Raw genomic sequence first — 17618 nt, 5'->3', positions numbered from 1 at the left:
GCAGGCAGAGAATTCCCTGATAGCACCTTCTCTGTGCCTGTTCACATTGCTTCGCAGAATCGCTTTTGTGCAGAAAACAGTAACACTTGTTCAGAAGGAAAGAAAGCACAGAGCCCCAGATTCTATGTTGTCCTGGAGAGCTTGCAGAGCACTGGGGAAAGGCAGGCAGAGAATTCCCTGCTAGCACCTTCTCTGTGCCTGGGAAGCAGAAGTGTTCACATTGCTTCGCAAGAATCGCTTTTGTGCAGAAAACAGTAACACTTGTTCAGAAGGAAAGAAAGCACAGAGCCCCAGATTTGCTGTTGTCCTGGAGAGCTTGCAGAGCACTGGGGAAAGGCAGGCAGAGAATTCCCTGCTAGCACCTTCTCTGTGCCTGTTCACATTGCTTCGCAGAATCGCTTTTGTGCAGAAAACAGTAACACTTGTTCAGAACGAAAGAAAGCACAGAGCCCCAGATTCTATGTTGTCCTGGAGAGCTTGCAGAGCACTGGGGAAAGGCAGGCAGAGAATTCCCTGCTAGCACCTTCTCTGTGCCTGGGAAGCAGAAGTGTTCACATTGCTTCGCAGAATCGCTTTTGTGCAGAAAACAGTAACACTTGTTCAGAAGGAAAGAAAGCACAGAGCCCCAGATTCTATGTTGTCCTGGAGAGCTTGCAGAGCACTGGGGAAAGGCAGGCAGAGAATTCCCTGCTAGCACCTTCTCTGTGCCTGGGAAGCAGAAGTGTTCACATTGCTTCGCAGAATCGCTTTTGTGCAGAAAACAGTAACACTTGTTCAGAAGGAAAGAAAGCACAGAGCCCCAGATTCTATGTTGTCCTGGAGAGCTTGCAGAGCACTGGGGAAAGGCAGGCAGAGAATTCCTTGCTAGCACCTTCTCTGTGCCTGGGAAGCAGAAGTGTTCACATTGCTTCGCAAGAATCGCTTTTGTGCAGAAAACAGTAACACTTGTTCAGAAGGAAAGAAAGCACAGAGCCCCAGATTTTATGTTGTCCTGGAGAGCTTGCAGAGCACTGGGGAAAGGCAGGCAGAGAATTCCCTGCTAGCACCTTCTCTGTGCCTGTTCACATTGCTTCGCAGAATCGCTTTTGTGCAGAAAACAGTAACACTTGTTCAGAAGGAAAGAAAGCACAGAGCCCCAGATTTTATGTTGTCCTCGAGAGCTTGCAGAGCACTGGGGAAAGGCAGGCAGAGAATTCCCTGATAGCACCTTCTCTGTGCCTGTTCACATTGCTTCGCAAGAATCGCTTTTGTGCAGAAAACAGTAACACTTGTTCAGAACGAAAGAAAGCACAGAGCCCCAGATTCTATGTTGTCCTGGAGAGCTTGCAGAGCACTGGGGAAAGGCAGGCAGAGAATTCCCTGCTAGCACCTTCTCTGTGCCTGGGAAGCAGAAGTGTTCACATTGCTTCGCAGAATCGCTTTTGTGCAGAAAACAGTAACACTTGTTCAGAAGGAAAGAAAGCACAGAGCCCCAGATTTGCTGTTGTCCTGGAGAGCTTGCAGAGCACTGGGGAAAGGCAGGCAGAGAATTCCCTGCTAGCACCTTCTCTGTGCCTGGGAAGCAGAAGTGTTCACATTGCTTCGCAAGAATCGCTTTTGTGCAGAAAACACTAACACTTGTTCAGAAGGAAAGAAAGCACAGAGCCCCAGATTCTATGTTGTCCTGGAGAGCTTGCAGAGCACTGGGGAAAGGCAGGCAGAGAATTCCCTGATAGCACCTTCTCTGTGCCTGTTCACATTGCTTCGCAGAATCGCTTTTGTGCAGAAAACAGTAACACTTGTTCAGAAGGAAAGAAAGCACAGAGCCCCAGATTCTATGTTGTCCTGGAGAGCTTGCAGAGCACTGGGGAAAGGCAGGCAGAGAATTCCCTGCTAGCACCTTCTCTGTGCCTGTTCACATTGCTTCGCAGAATCGCTTTTGTGCAGAAAACAGTAACACTTGTTCAGAACGAAAGAAAGCACAGAGCCCCAGATTCTATGTTGTCCTGGAGAGCTTGCAGAGCACTGGGGAAAGGCAGGCAGAGAATTCCCTGCTAGCACCTTCTCTGTGCCTGGGAAGCAGAAGTGTTCACATTGCTTCGCAGAATCGCTTTTGTGCAGAAAACACTAACACTTGTTCAGAAGGAAAGAAAGCACAGAGCCCCAGATTCTATGTTGTCCTGGAGAGCTTGCAGAGCACTGGGGAAAGGCAGGCAGAGAATTCCCTGATAGCACCTTTTCTGTGCCTGTTCACATTGCTTCGCAGAATTGCTTCTGTGCAGAAAACAGTAACACTTGTTCAGAAGGAAAGAAAGCACAGAGCCCCAGATTTTATGTTGTCCTGGAGAGCTTGCAGAGCACTGGGGAAAGGCAGGCAGAGAATTCCTTGCTAGCACCTTCTCTGTGCCTGGGAAGCAGAAGTGTTCACATTGCTTCGCAAGAATCGCTTTTGTGCAGAAAACAGTAACACTTGTTCAGAAGGAAAGAAAGCACAGAGCCCCAGATTTTATGTTGTCCTGGAGAGCTTGCAGAGCACTGGGGAAAGGCAGGCAAAGAATTCCCTGCTAGCACCTTCTCTGTGCCTGTTCACATTGCTTCGCAGAATCGCTTTTGTGCAGAAAACAGTAACACTTGTTCAGAACGAAAGAAAGCACAGAGCCCCAGATTCTATGTTGTCCTGGAGAGCTTGCAGAGCACTGGGGAAAGGCAGGCAGAGAATTCCCTGCTAGCACCTTCTCTGTGCCTGTTCACATTGCTTCGCAGAATCGCTTTTGTGCAGAAAACAGTAACACTTGTTCAGAACGAAAGAAAGCACAGAGCCCCAGATTCTATGTTGTCCTGGAGAGCTTGCAGAGCACTGGGGAAAGGCAGGCAGAGAATTCCCTGATAGCACCTTCTCTGTGCCTGGGAAGCAGAAGTGTTCACATTGCTTCGCAAGAATCACTTTTGTGCAGAAAACAGTAACACTTGTTCAGAACGAAAGAAAGCACAGAGCCCCAGATTTTATGTTGTCCTGGAGAGCTTGCAGAGCACTGGGGAAAGGCAGGCAGAGAATTCCTTGCTAGCACCTTCTCTGTGCCTGGGAAGCAGAAGTGTTCACATTGCTTCGCAGAATCGCTTTTGTGCAGAAAACATTAACACTTGTTCAGAAGGAAAGAAAGCACAGAGCCCCAGATTCTATGTTGTCCTGGAGAGCTTGCAGAGCACTGGGGAAAGGCAGGCAGAGAATTCCCTGATAGCACCTTCTCTGTGCCTGTTCACATTGCTTCGCAGAATCGCTTTTGTGCAGAAAACAGTAACACTTGTTCAGAACGAAAGAAAGCACAGAGCCCCAGATTTGCTGTTGTCCTGGAGAGCTTGCAGAGCACTGGGGAAAGGCAGGCAGAGAATTCCCTGCTAGCACCTTCTCTGTGCCTGGGAAGCAGAAGTGTTCACATTGCTTCGCAAGAATCGCTTTTGTGCAGAAAACAGTAACACTTGTTCAGAAGGAAAGAAAGCACAGAGCCCCAGATTTTATGTTGTCCTCGAGAGCTTGCAGAGCACTGGGGAAAGGCAGGCAGAGAATTCCCTGATAGCACCTTCTCTGTGCCTGTTCACATTGCTTCGCAGAATCGCTTTTGTGCAGAAAACAGTAACACTTGTTCAGAACGAAAGAAAGCACAGAGCCCCAGATTTGCTGTTGTCCCGGAGAGCTTGCAGAGCACTGGGGAAAGGCAGGCAGAGAATTCCCTGCTAGCACCTTCTCTGTGCCTGGGAAGCAGAAGTGTTCACATTGCTTCGCAAGAATCGCTTTTGTGCAGAAAACAGTAACACTTGTTCAGAAGGAAAGAAAGCACAGAGCCCCAGATTCTATGTTGTCCTGGAGAGCTTGCAGAGCACTGGGGAAAGGCAGGCAGAGAGTTCCCTGCTAGCACCTTCTCTGTGCCTGTTCACATTGCTTCGCAGAATCGCTTTTGTGCAGAAAACAGTAACACTTGTTCAGAACGAAAGAAAGCACAGAGCCCCAGATTCTATGTTGTCCTGGAGAGCTTGCAGAGCACTGGGGAAAGGCAGGCAGAGAATTCCCTGCTAGCACCTTCTCTGTGCCTGGGAAGCAGAAGTGTTCACATTGCTTCGCAGAATTGCTTTTGTGCAGAAAACACTAACACTTGTTCAGAACGAAAGAAAGCACAGAGCCCCAGATTTGCTGTTGTCCTGGAGAGCTTGCAGAGCACTGGGGAAAGGCAGGCAGAGAATTCCCTGATAGCACCTTCTCTGTGCCTGTTCACATTGCTTCGCAGAATCGCTTTTGTGCAGAAAACAGTAACACTTGTTCAGAACGAAAGAAAGCACAGAGCCCCAGATTTGCTGTTGTCCTGGAGAGCTTGCAGAGCACTGGGGAAAGGCAGGCAGAGAATTCCCTGCTAGCACCTTCTCTGTGCCTGGGAAGCAGAAGTGTTCACATTGCTTCGCAAGAATCGCTTTTGTGCAGAAAACAGTAACACTTGTTCAGAAGGAAAGAAAGCACAGAGCCCCAGATTTTATGTTGTCCTCGAGAGCTTGCAGAGCACTGGGGAAAGGCAGGCAGAGAATTCCCTGATAGCACCTTCTCTGTGCCTGTTCACATTGCTTCGCAGAATCGCTTTTGTGCAGAAAACAGTAACACTTGTTCAGAACGAAAGAAAGCACAGAGCCCCAGATTTGCTGTTGTCCCGGAGAGCTTGCAGAGCACTGGGGAAAGGCAGGCAGAGAATTCCCTGCTAGCACCTTCTCTGTGCCTGGGAAGCAGAAGTGTTCACATTGCTTCGCAAGAATCGCTTTTGTGCAGAAAACAGTAACACTTGTTCAGAAGGAAAGAAAGCACAGAGCCCCAGATTCTATGTTGTCCTGGAGAGCTTGCAGAGCACTGGGGAAAGGCAGGCAGAGAATTCCCTGCTAGCACCTTCTCTGTGCCTGTTCACATTGCTTCGCAGAATCGCTTTTGTGCAGAAAACAGTAACACTTGTTCAGAACGAAAGAAAGCACAGAGCCCCAGATTCTATGTTGTCCTGGAGAGCTTGCAGAGCACTGGGGAAAGGCAGGCAGAGAATTCCCTGATAGCACCTTCTCTGTGCCTGGGAAGCAGAAGTGTTCACATTGCTTCGCAAGAATCACTTTTGTGCAGAAAACAGTAACACTTGTTCAGAACGAAAGAAAGCACAGAGCCCCAGATTTTATGTTGTCCTGGAGAGCTTGCAGAGCACTGGGGAAAGGCAGGCAGAGAATTCCTTGCTAGCACCTTCTCTGTGCCTGGGAAGCAGAAGTGTTCACATTGCTTCGCAGAATCGCTTTTGTGCAGAAAACATTAACACTTGTTCAGAAGGAAAGAAAGCACAGAGCCCCAGATTCTATGTTGTCCTGGAGAGCTTGCAGAGCACTGGGGAAAGGCAGGCAGAGAATTCCTTGCTAGCACCTTCTCTGTGCCTGGGAAGCAGAAGTGTTCACATTGCTTCGCAGAATCGCTTTTGTGCAGAAAACACTAACACTTGTTCAGAAGGAAAGAAAGCACAGAGCCCCAGATTCTATGTTGTCCTGGAGAGCTTGCATAGCACTGGGGAAAGGCAGGCAGAGAATTCCCTGCTAGCACCTTCTCTGTGCCTGGGAAGCAGAAGTGTTCACATTGCTTCGCAGAATCGCTTTTGTGCAGAAAACACTAACACTTGTTCAGAAGGAAAGAAAGCACAGAGCCCCAGATTCTATGTTGTCCTGGAGAGCTTGCAGAGCACTGGGGAAAGGCAGGCAGAGAATTCCCTGATAGCACCTTCTCTGTGCCTGTTCACATTGCTTCGCAGAATCGCTTTTGTGCAGAAAACAGTAACACTTGTTCAGAAGGAAAGAAAGCACAGAGCCCCAGATTTTATGTTGTCCTGGAGAGCTTGCAGAGCACTGGGGAAAGGCAGGCAGAGAATTCCTTGCTAGCACCTTCTCTGTGCCTGGGAAGCAGAAGTGTTCACATTGCTTCGCAAGAATCGCTTTTGTGCAGAAAACAGTAACACTTGTTCAGAAGGAAAGAAAGCACAGAGCCCCAGATTTTATGTTGTCCTGGAGAGCTTGCAGAGCACTGGGGAAAGGCAGGCAAAGAATTCCCTGCTAGCACCTTCTCTGTGCCTGTTCACATTGCTTCGCAGAATCGCTTTTGTGCAGAAAACAGTAACACTTGTTCAGAACGAAAGAAAGCACAGAGCCCCAGATTCTATGTTGTCCTGGAGAGCTTGCAGAGCACTGGGGAAAGGCAGGCAGAGAATTTCCTGATAGCACCTTCTCTGTGCCTGGGAAGCAGAAGTGTTCACATTGCTTCGCAGAATCGCTTTTGTGCAGAAAACACTAACACTTGTTCAGAAGGAAAGAAAGCACAGAGCCCCAGATTCTATGTTGTCCTGGAGAGCTTGCAGAGCACTGGGGAAAGGCAGGCAGAGAGTTCCCTGCTAGCACCTTCTCTGTGCCTGTTCACATTGCTTCGCAGAATCGCTTTTGTGCAGAAAACAGTAACACTTGTTCAGAACGAAAGAAAGCACAGAGCCCCAGATTCTATGTTGTCCTGGAGAGCTTGCAGAGCACTGGGGAAAGGCAGGCAGAGAATTCCCTGCTAGCACCTTCTCTGTGCCTGGGAAGCAGAAGTGTTCACATTGCTTCGCAGAATTGCTTTTGTGCAGAAAACACTAACACTTGTTCAGAACGAAAGAAAGCACAGAGCCCCAGATTTGCTGTTGTCCTGGAGAGCTTGCAGAGCACTGGGGAAAGGCAGGCAGAGAATTCCCTGATAGCACCTTCTCTGTGCCTGTTCACATTGCTTCGCAGAATCGCTTTTGTGCAGAAAACAGTAACACTTGTTCAGAACGAAAGAAAGCACAGAGCCCCAGATTTGCTGTTGTCCTGGAGAGCTTGCAGAGCACTGGGGAAAGGCAGGCAGAGAATTCCCTGCTAGCACCTTCTCTGTGCCTGGGAAGCAGAAGTGTTCACATTGCTTCGCAAGAATCGCTTTTGTGCAGAAAACAGTAACACTTGTTCAGAAGGAAAGAAAGCACAGAGCCCCAGATTTTATGTTGTCCTCGAGAGCTTGCAGAGCACTGGGGAAAGGCAGGCAGAGAATTCCCTGATAGCACCTTCTCTGTGCCTGTTCACATTGCTTCGCAGAATCGCTTTTGTGCAGAAAACAGTAACACTTGTTCAGAACGAAAGAAAGCACAGAGCCCCAGATTTGCTGTTGTCCCGGAGAGCTTGCAGAGCACTGGGGAAAGGCAGGCAGAGAATTCCCTGCTAGCACCTTCTCTGTGCCTGGGAAGCAGAAGTGTTCACATTGCTTCGCAAGAATCGCTTTTGTGCAGAAAACAGTAACACTTGTTCAGAAGGAAAGAAAGCACAGAGCCCCAGATTCTATGTTGTCCTGGAGAGCTTGCAGAGCACTGGGGAAAGGCAGGCAGAGAATTCCCTGCTAGCACCTTCTCTGTGCCTGTTCACATTGCTTCGCAGAATCGCTTTTGTGCAGAAAACAGTAACACTTGTTCAGAACGAAAGAAAGCACAGAGCCCCAGATTCTATGTTGTCCTGGAGAGCTTGCAGAGCACTGGGGAAAGGCAGGCAGAGAATTCCCTGATAGCACCTTCTCTGTGCCTGGGAAGCAGAAGTGTTCACATTGCTTCGCAAGAATCACTTTTGTGCAGAAAACAGTAACACTTGTTCAGAACGAAAGAAAGCACAGAGCCCCAGATTTTATGTTGTCCTGGAGAGCTTGCAGAGCACTGGGGAAAGGCAGGCAGAGAATTCCTTGCTAGCACCTTCTCTGTGCCTGGGAAGCAGAAGTGTTCACATTGCTTCGCAGAATCGCTTTTGTGCAGAAAACATTAACACTTGTTCAGAAGGAAAGAAAGCACAGAGCCCCAGATTCTATGTTGTCCTGGAGAGCTTGCAGAGCACTGGGGAAAGGCAGGCAGAGAATTCCTTGCTAGCACCTTCTCTGTGCCTGGGAAGCAGAAGTGTTCACATTGCTTCGCAGAATCGCTTTTGTGCAGAAAACACTAACACTTGTTCAGAAGGAAAGAAAGCACAGAGCCCCAGATTCTATGTTGTCCTGGAGAGCTTGCATAGCACTGGGGAAAGGCAGGCAGAGAATTCCCTGCTAGCACCTTCTCTGTGCCTGGGAAGCAGAAGTGTTCACATTGCTTCGCAGAATCGCTTTTGTGCAGAAAACACTAACACTTGTTCAGAAGGAAAGAAAGCACAGAGCCCCAGATTCTATGTTGTCCTGGAGAGCTTGCAGAGCACTGGGGAAAGGCAGGCAGAGAATTCCCTGATAGCACCTTCTCTGTGCCTGTTCACATTGCTTCGCAGAATCGCTTTTGTGCAGAAAACAGTAACACTTGTTCAGAAGGAAAGAAAGCACAGAGCCCCAGATTCTATGTTGTCCTGGAGAGCTTGCAGAGCACTGGGGAAAGGCAGGCAGAGAATTCCCTGCTAGCACCTTCTCTGTGCCTGGGAAGCAGAAGTGTTCACATTGCTTCGCAAGAATCGCTTTTGTGCAGAAAACAGTAACACTTGTTCAGAAGGAAAGAAAGCACAGAGCCCCAGATTTTATGTTGTCCTGGAGAGCTTGCAGAGCACTGGGGAAAGGCAGGCAGAGAATTCCCTGCTAGCACCTTCTCTGTGCCTGTTCACATTGCTTCGCAGAATCGCTTTTGTGCAGAAAACAGTAACACTTGTTCAGAACGAAAGAAAGCACAGAGCCCCAGATTCTATGTTGTCCTGGAGAGCTTGCAGAGCACTGGGGAAAGGCAGGCAGAGAATTCCCTGCTAGCACCTTCTCTGTGCCTGGGAAGCAGAAGTGTTCACATTGCTTCGCAGAATCGCTTTTGTGCAGAAAACAGTAACACTTGTTCAGAAGGAAAGAAAGCACAGAGCCCCAGATTCTATGTTGTCCTGGAGAGCTTGCAGAGCACTGGGGAAAGGCAGGCAGAGAATTCCCTGCTAGCACCTTCTCTGTGCCTGGGAAGCAGAAGTGTTCACATTGCTTCGCAGAATCGCTTTTGTGCAGAAAACAGTAACACTTGTTCAGAAGGAAAGAAAGCACAGAGCCCCAGATTCTATGTTGTCCTGGAGAGCTTGCAGAGCACTGGGGAAAGGCAGGCAGAGAATTCCTTGCTAGCACCTTCTCTGTGCCTGGGAAGCAGAAGTGTTCACATTGCTTCGCAAGAATCGCTTTTGTGCAGAAAACAGTAACACTTGTTCAGAAGGAAAGAAAGCACAGAGCCCCAGATTTTATGTTGTCCTGGAGAGCTTGCAGAGCACTGGGGAAAGGCAGGCAGAGAATTCCCTGCTAGCACCTTCTCTGTGCCTGTTCACATTGCTTCGCAGAATCGCTTTTGTGCAGAAAACAGTAACACTTGTTCAGAAGTAAAGAAAGCACAGAGCCCCAGATTTTATGTTGTCCTCGAGAGCTTGCAGAGCACTGGGGAAAGGCAGGCAGAGAATTCCCTGATAGCACCTTCTCTGTGCCTGTTCACATTGCTTCGCAAGAATCGCTTTTGTGCAGAAAACAGTAACACTTGTTCAGAACGAAAGAAAGCACAGAGCCCCAGATTCTATGTTGTCCTGGAGAGCTTGCAGAGCACTGGGGAAAGGCAGGCAGAGAATTCCCTGCTAGCACCTTCTCTGTGCCTGGGAAGCAGAAGTGTTCACATTGCTTCGCAGAATCGCTTTTGTGCAGAAAACAGTAACACTTGTTCAGAAGGAAAGAAAGCACAGAGCCCCAGATTTGCTGTTGTCCTGGAGAGCTTGCAGAGCACTGGGGAAAGGCAGGCAGAGAATTCCCTGCTAGCACCTTCTCTGTGCCTGGGAAGCAGAAGTGTTCACATTGCTTCGCAAGAATCGCTTTTGTGCAGAAAACACTAACACTTGTTCAGAAGGAAAGAAAGCACAGAGCCCCAGATTCTATGTTGTCCTGGAGAGCTTGCAGAGCACTGGGGAAAGGCAGGCAGAGAATTCCCTGATAGCACCTTCTCTGTGCCTGTTCACATTGCTTCGCAGAATCGCTTTTGTGCAGAAAACAGTAACACTTGTTCAGAAGGAAAGAAAGCACAGAGCCCCAGATTCTATGTTGTCCTGGAGAGCTTGCAGAGCACTGGGGAAAGGCAGGCAGAGAATTCCCTGCTAGCACCTTCTCTGTGCCTGTTCACATTGCTTCGCAGAATCGCTTTTGTGCAGAAAACACTAACACTTGTTCAGAACGAAAGAAAGCACAGAGCCCCAGATTCTATGTTGTCCTGGAGAGCTTGCAGAGCACTGGGGAAAGGCAGGCAGAGAATTCCCTGATAGCACCTTCTCTGTGCCTGGGAAGCAGAAGTGTTCACATTGCTTCGCAGAATCGCTTTTGTGCAGAAAACACTAACACTTGTTCAGAAGGAAAGAAAGCACAGAGCCCCAGATTCTATGTTGTCCTGGAGAGCTTGCAGAGCACTGGGGAAAGGCAGGCAGAGAATTCCCTGATAGCACCTTTTCTGTGCCTGTTCACATTGCTTCGCAGAATTGCTTCTGTGCAGAAAACAGTAACACTTGTTCAGAAGGAAAGAAAGCACAGAGCCCCAGATTTTATGTTGTCCTGGAGAGCTTGCAGAGCACTGGGGAAAGGCAGGCAGAGAATTCCCTGCTAGCACCTTCTCTGTGCCTGTTCACATTGCTTCGCAGAATCGCTTTTGTGCAGAAAACAGTAACACTTGTTCAGAAGTAAAGAAAGCACAGAGCCCCAGATTTTATGTTGTCCTCGAGAGCTTGCAGAGCACTGGGGAAAGGCAGGCAGAGAATTCCCTGATAGCACCTTCTCTGTGCCTGTTCACATTGCTTCGCAGAATTGCTTCTGTGCAGAAAACAGTAACACTTGTTCAGAAGGAAAGAAAGCACAGAGCCCCAGATTCTATGTTGTCCTGGAGAGCTTGCAGAGCACTGGGGAAAGGCAGGCAGAGAATTCCCTGCTAGCACCTTCTCTGTGCCTGTTCACATTGCTTCGCAGAATCGCTTTTGTGCAGAAAACACTAACACTTGTTCAGAACGAAAGAAAGCACAGAGCCCCAGATTCTATGTTGTCCTGGAGAGCTTGCAGAGCACTGGGGAAAGGCAGGCAGAGAATTCCCTGATAGCACCTTCTCTGTGCCTGGGAAGCAGAAGTGTTCACATTGCTTCGCAGAATCGCTTTTGTGCAGAAAACACTAACACTTGTTCAGAAGGAAAGAAAGCACAGAGCCCCAGATTCTATGTTGTCCTGGAGAGCTTGCAGAGCACTGGGGAAAGGCAGGCAGAGAATTCCCTGATAGCACCTTCTCTGTGCCTGTTCACATTGCTTCGCAAGAATCGCTTTTGTGCAGAAAAGAGTAACACTTGTTCAGAAGGAAAGAAAGCACAGAGCCCCAGATTTTATGTTGTCCTGGAGAGCTTGCAGAGCACTGGGGAAAGGCAGGCAGAGAATTCCCTGATAGCACCTTCTCTGTGCCTGTTCACATTGCTTCGCAGAATCGCTTTTGTGCAGAAAACAGTAACACTTGTTCAGAAGGAAAGAAAGCACAGAGCCCCAGATTCTATGTTGTCCTGGAGAGCTTGCAGAGCACTGGGGAAAGGCAGGCAGAGAATTCCCTGCTAGCACCTTCTCTGTGTCTGTTCACATTGTTTCGCAGAATCGCTTTTGTGCAGAAAACAGTAACACTTGTTCAGAAGGAAAGAAAGCACAGAGCCCCAGATTCTATGTTGTCCTGGAGAGCTTGCAGAGCACTAGGGAAAGGCAGGCAGAGAATTCCTTGCTAGCACCTTCTCTGTGCCTGGGAAGCAGAAGTGTTCACATTGCTTCGCAAGAATCGCTTTTGTGCAGAAAACAGTAACACTTGTTCAGAAGGAAAGAAAGCACAGAGCCCCAGATTTTATGTTGTCCTCGAGAGCTTGCAGAGCACTGGGGAAAGGCAGGCAGAGAATTCCCTGATAGCACCTTCTCTGTGCCTGTTCACATTGCTTCGCAGAATCGCTTTTGTGCAGAAAACAGTAACACTTGTTCAGAAGGAAAGAAAGCACAGAGCCCCAGATTCTATGTTGTCCTGGAGAGCTTGCAGAGCACTGGGGAAAGGCAGGCAGAGAATTCCCTGATAGCACCTTCTCTGTGCCTGGGAAGCAGAAGTGTTCACATTGCTTCGAAGAATCGCTTTTGTGCAGAAAACACTAACACTTGTTCAGAACGAAAGAAAGCACAGAGCCCCAGATTTTATGTTGTCCTGTAGAGCTTGCAGAGCACTGGGGAAAGGCAGGCAGAGAATTCCCTGCTAGCACCTTCTCTGTCCCTGGGAAGCAGAAGTGTTCACATTGCTTCGCAGAATCGCTTTTGTGCAGAAAACAGTAACACTTGTTCAGAAGGAAAGAAAGCACAGAGCCCCAGATTCTATGTTGTCCTGGAGAGCTTGCAGAGCACTGGGGAAAGGCAGGCAGAGAATTCCCTGATAGCACCTTCTCTGTGCCTGTTCACATTGCTTCGCAGAATCGCTTTTGTGCAGAAAACAGTAACACTTGTTCAGAACGAAAGAAAGCACAGAGCCCCAGATTCTATGTTGTCCTGGAGAGCTTGCAGAGCACTGGGGAAAGGCAGGCAGAGAATTCCCTGCTAGCACCTTCTCTGTGCCTGGGAAGCAGAAGTGTTCACATTGCTTCGCAGAATCGCTTTTGTGCAGAAAACAGTAACACTTGTTCAGAAGGAAAGAAAGCACAGAGCCCCAGATTCTATGTTGTCCTGGAGAGCTTGCAGAGCACTGGGGAAAGGCAGGCAGAGAATTCCCTGCTAGCACCTTCTCTGTGCCTGGGAAGCAGAAGTGTTCACATTGCTTCGCAGAATCGCTTTTGTGCAGAAAACACTAACACTTGTTCAGAAGGAAAGAAAGCACAGAGCCCCAGATTCTATGTTGTCCTGGAGAGCTTGCAGAGCACTGGGGAAAGGCAGGCAGAGAATTCCCTGCTAGCACCTTCTCTGTGCCTGTTCACATTGCTTCGCAGAATCGCTTTTGTGCAGAAAACAGTAACACTTGTTCAGAACGAAAGAAAGCACAGAGCCCCAGATTCTATGTTGTCCTGGAGAGCTTGCAGAGCACTGGGGAAAGGCAGGCAGAGAATTCCCTGCTAGCACCTTCTCTGTGCCTGGGAAGCAGAAGTGTTCACATTGCTTCGCAAGAATCGCTTTTGTGCAGAAAACAGTAACACTTGTTCAGAAGGAAAGAAAGCACAGAGCCCCAGATTCTATGTTGTCCTGGAGAGCTTGCAGAGCACTGGGGAAAGGCAGGCAGAGAATTCCCTGCTAGCACCTTCTCTGTGCCTGTTCACATTGTTTCGCAGAATCGCTTTTGTGCAGAAAACAGTAACACTTGTTCAGAAGGAAAGAAAGCACAGAGCCCCAGATTCTATGTTGTCCTGGAGAGCTTGCAGAGCACTAGGGAAAGGCAGGCAGAGAATTCCTTGCTAGCACCTTCTCTGTGCCTGGGAAGCAGAAGTGTTCACATTGCTTCGCAAGAATCGCTTTTGTGCAGAAAACAGTAACACTTGTTCAGAAGGAAAGAAAGCACAGAGCCCCAGATTTTATGTTGTCCTGGAGAGCTTGCAGAGCACTGGGGAAAGGCAGGCAGAGAATTCCCTGCTAGCACCTTCTCTGTGCCTGTTCACATTGCTTCGCAGAATCGCTTTTGTGCAGAAAACAGTAACACTTGTTCAGAAGGAAAGAAAGCACAGAGCCCCAGATTCTATGTTGTCCTGGAGAGCTTGCAGAGCACTGGGGAAAGGCAGGCAGAGAATTCCCTGCTAGCACCTTCTCTGTGCCTGTTCACATTGCTTCGCAGAATCGCTTTTGTGCAGAAAACAGTAACACTTGTTCAGAACGAAAGAAAGCACAGAGCCCCAGATTCTATGTTGTCCTGGAGAGCTTGCAGAGCACTGGGGAAAGGCAGGCAGAGAATTCCCTGATAGCACCTTCTCTGTGCCTGGGAAGCAGAAGTGTTCACATTGCTTCGCAGAATCGCTTTTGTGCAGAAAACACTAACACTTGTTCAGAACGAAAGAAAGCACAGAGCCCCAGATTTTATGTTGTCCTGTAGAGCTTGCAGAGCACTGGGGAAAGGCAGGCAGAGAATTCCCTGATAGCACCTTCTCTGTGCCTGTTCACATTGCTTCGCAGAATCGCTTTTGTGCAGAAAACAGTAACACTTGTTCAGAAGGAAAGAAAGCACAGAGCCCCAGATTCTATGTTGTCCTGGAGAGCTTGCAGAGCACTGGGGAAAGGCAGGCAGAGAATTCCCTGCTAGCACCTTCTCTGTGCCTGGGAAGCAGAAGTGTTCACATTGCTTCGCAGAATCGCTTTTGTGCAGAAAACACTAACACTTGTTCAGAAGGAAAGAAAGCACAGAGCCCCAGATTCTATGTTGTCCTGGAGAGCTTGCAGAGCACTGGGGAAAGGCAGGCAGAGAATTCCCTGATAGCACCTTCTCTGTGCCTGTTCACATTGCTTCGCAGAATCGCTTTTGTGCAGAAAACAGTAACACTTGTTCAGAACGAAAGAAAGCACAGAGCCCCAGATTTGCTGTTGTCCCGGAGAGCTTGCAGAGCACTGGGGAAAGGCAGGCAGAGAATTCCCTGCTAGCACCTTCTCTGTGCCTGGGAAGCAGAAGTGTTCACATTGCTTCGCAGAATCGCTTTTGTGCAGAAAACACTAACACTTGTTCAGAAGGAAAGAAAGCACAGAGCCCCAGATTCTATGTTGTCCTGGAGAGCTTGCAGAGCACTGGGGAAAGGCAGGCAGAGAATTCCTTGCTAGCACCTTCTCTGTGCCTGGGAAGCAGAAGTGTTCACATTGCTTCGCAAGAATCGCTTTTGTGCAGAAAACAGTAACACTTGTTCAGAAGGAAAGAAAGCACAGAGCCCCAGATTCTATGTTGTCCTGGAGAGCTTGCAGAGCACTGGGGAAAGGCAGGCAGAGAATTCCCTGATAGCACCTTCTCTGTGCCTGTTCACATTGCTTCGCAGAATCGCTTTTGTGCAGAAAACAGTAACACTTGTTCAGAACGAAAGAAAGCACAGAGCCCCAGATTTGCTGTTGTCCCGGAGAGCTTGCAGAGCACTGGGGAAAGGCAGGCAGAGAATTCCCTGCTAGCACCTTCTCTGTCCCTGGGAAGCAGAAGTGTTCACATTGCTTCGCAGAATCGCTTTTGTGCAGAAAACACTAACACTTGTTCAGAAGGAAAGAAAGCACAGAGCCCCAGATTCTATGTTGTCCTGGAGAGCTTGCAGAGCACTGGGGAAAGGCAGGCAGAGAATTCCCTGATAGCACCTTCTCTGTGCCTGTTCACATTGCTTCGCAAGAATCGCTTTTGTGCAGAAAACAGTAACACTTGTTCAGAACGAAAGAAAGCACAGAGCCCCAGATTTGCTGTTGTCCCGGAGAGCTTGCAGAGCACTGGGGAAAGGCAGGCAGAGAATTCCCTGCTAGCACCTTCTCTGTGCCTGGGAAGCAGAAGTGTTCACATTGCTTCGCAGAATCGCTTTTGTGCAGAAAACACTAACACTTGTTCAGAAGGAAAGAAAGCACAGAGCCCCAGATTCTATGTTGTCCTGGAGAGCTTGCAGAGCACTGGGGAAAGGCAGGCAGAGAATTCCCTGATAGCACCTTCTCTGTGCCTGTTCACATTGCTTCGCAGAATCGCTTTTGTGCAGAAAACAGTAACACTTGTTCAGAACGAAAGAAAGCACAGAGCCCCAGATTTGCTGTTGTCCCGGAGAGCTTGCAGAGCACTGGGGAAAGGCAGGCAGAGAATTCCCTGCTAGCACCTTCTCTGTGCCTGGGAAGCAGAAGTGTTCACATTGCTTCGCAGAATCGCTTTTGTGCAGAAAACACTAACACTTGTTCAGAAGGAAAGAAAGCACAGAGCCCCAGATTCTATGTTGTCCTGGAGAGCTTGCAGAGCACTGGGGAAAGGCAGGCAGAGAATTCCTTGCTAGCACCTTCTCTGTGCCTGGGAAGCAGAAGTGTTCACATTGCTTTGCAAGAATCGCTTTTGTGCAGAAAACAGTAACACTTGTTCAGAAGGAAAGAAAGCACAGAGCCCCAGATTCTATGTTGTCCTGGAGAGCTTGCAGAGCACTGGGGAAAGGCAGGGAGAGAATTCCCTGCTAGCACCTTCTCTGTGCCTGTTCGCATTGCTTCGCATAATCGCTTTTGTGCAGAAAACAGTAACACTTGTTCAGAAGGAAAGAAAGCACAGAGCCCCAGATTCTATGTTGTCCTGGAGAGCTTGCAGAGCACTGGGGAAAGGCAGGCAGAGAATTCCCTGCTAGCACCTTCTCTGTGCCTGGGAAGCAGAAGTGTTCACATTGCTTCGCAGAATCGCTTTTGTGCAGAAAACACTAACACTTGTTCAGAAGGAAAGAAAGCACAGAGCCCCAGATTCTATGTTGTCCTGGAGAGCTTGCAGAGCACTGGGGAAAGGCAGGCAGAGAATTCCCTGATAGCACCTTCTCTGTGCCTGTTCACATTGCTTCGCAGAATCGCTTTTGTGCAGAAAACAGTAACACTTGTTCAGAACGAAAGAAAGCACAGAGCCCCAGATTTGCTGTTGTCCCGGAGAGCTTGCAGAGCACTGGGGAAAGGCAGGCAGAGAATTCCCTGCTAGCACCTTCTCTGTGCCTGGGAAGCAGAAGTGTTCACATTGCTTCGCAGAATCGCTTTTGTGCAGAAAACACTAACACTTGTTCAGAAGGAAAGAAAGCACAGAGCCCCAGATTCTATGTTGTCCTGGAGAGCTTGCAGAGCACTGGGGAAAGGCAGGCAGAGAATTCCCTGATAGCACCTTCTCTGTGCCTGTTCACATTGCTTCGCAGAATCGCTTTTGTGCAGAAAACAGTAACACTTGTTCAGAACGAAAGAAAGCACAGAGCCCCAGATTTGCTGTTGTCCCGGAGAGCTTGCAGAGCACTGGGGAAAGGCAGGCAGAGAATTCCCTGCTAGCACCTTCTCTGTGCCTGGGAAGCAGAAGTGTTCACATTGCTTCGCAGAATCGCTTTTGTGCAGAAAACACTAACACTTGTTCAGAAGGAAAGAAAGCACAGAGCCCCAGATTCTATGTTGTCCTGGAGAGCTTGCAGAGCACTGGGGAAAGGCAGGCAGAGAATTCCCTGCTAGCACCTTCTCTGTGCCTGGGAAGCAGAAGTGTTCACATTGCTTCGCAGAATCGCTTTTGTGCAGAAAACACTAACACTTGTTCAGAAGGAAAGAAAGCACAGAGCCCCAGATTCTATGTTGTCCTGGAGAGCTTGCAGAGCACTGGGGAAAGGCAGGCAGAGAATTCCTTGCTAGCACCTTCTCTGTGCCTGGGAAGCAGAAGTGTTCACATTGCTTCGCAAGAATCGCTTTTGTGCAGAAAACAGTAACACTTGTTCAGAAGGAAAGAAAGCACAGAGCCCCAGATTTTATGTTGTCCTGGAGAGCTTGCAGAGCACTGGGGAAAGGCAGGCAGAGAATTCCCTGCTAGCACCTTCTCTGTGCCTGTTCACATTGCTTCGCAGAATCGCTTTTGTGCAGAAAACAGTAACACTTGTTCAGAACGAAAGAAAGCACAGAGCCCCAG

The sequence above is a fragment of the Strix aluco genome, chromosome 26, assembly GCF_031877795.1.
Source record: "Strix aluco isolate bStrAlu1 chromosome 26, bStrAlu1.hap1, whole genome shotgun sequence".
Taxonomy (NCBI): Eukaryota; Metazoa; Chordata; class Aves; order Strigiformes; family Strigidae; genus Strix; species Strix aluco.
The sequence above is the reverse complement of the archived record's forward strand: the minus strand, read 5'-3'. Positions refer to the sequence as shown.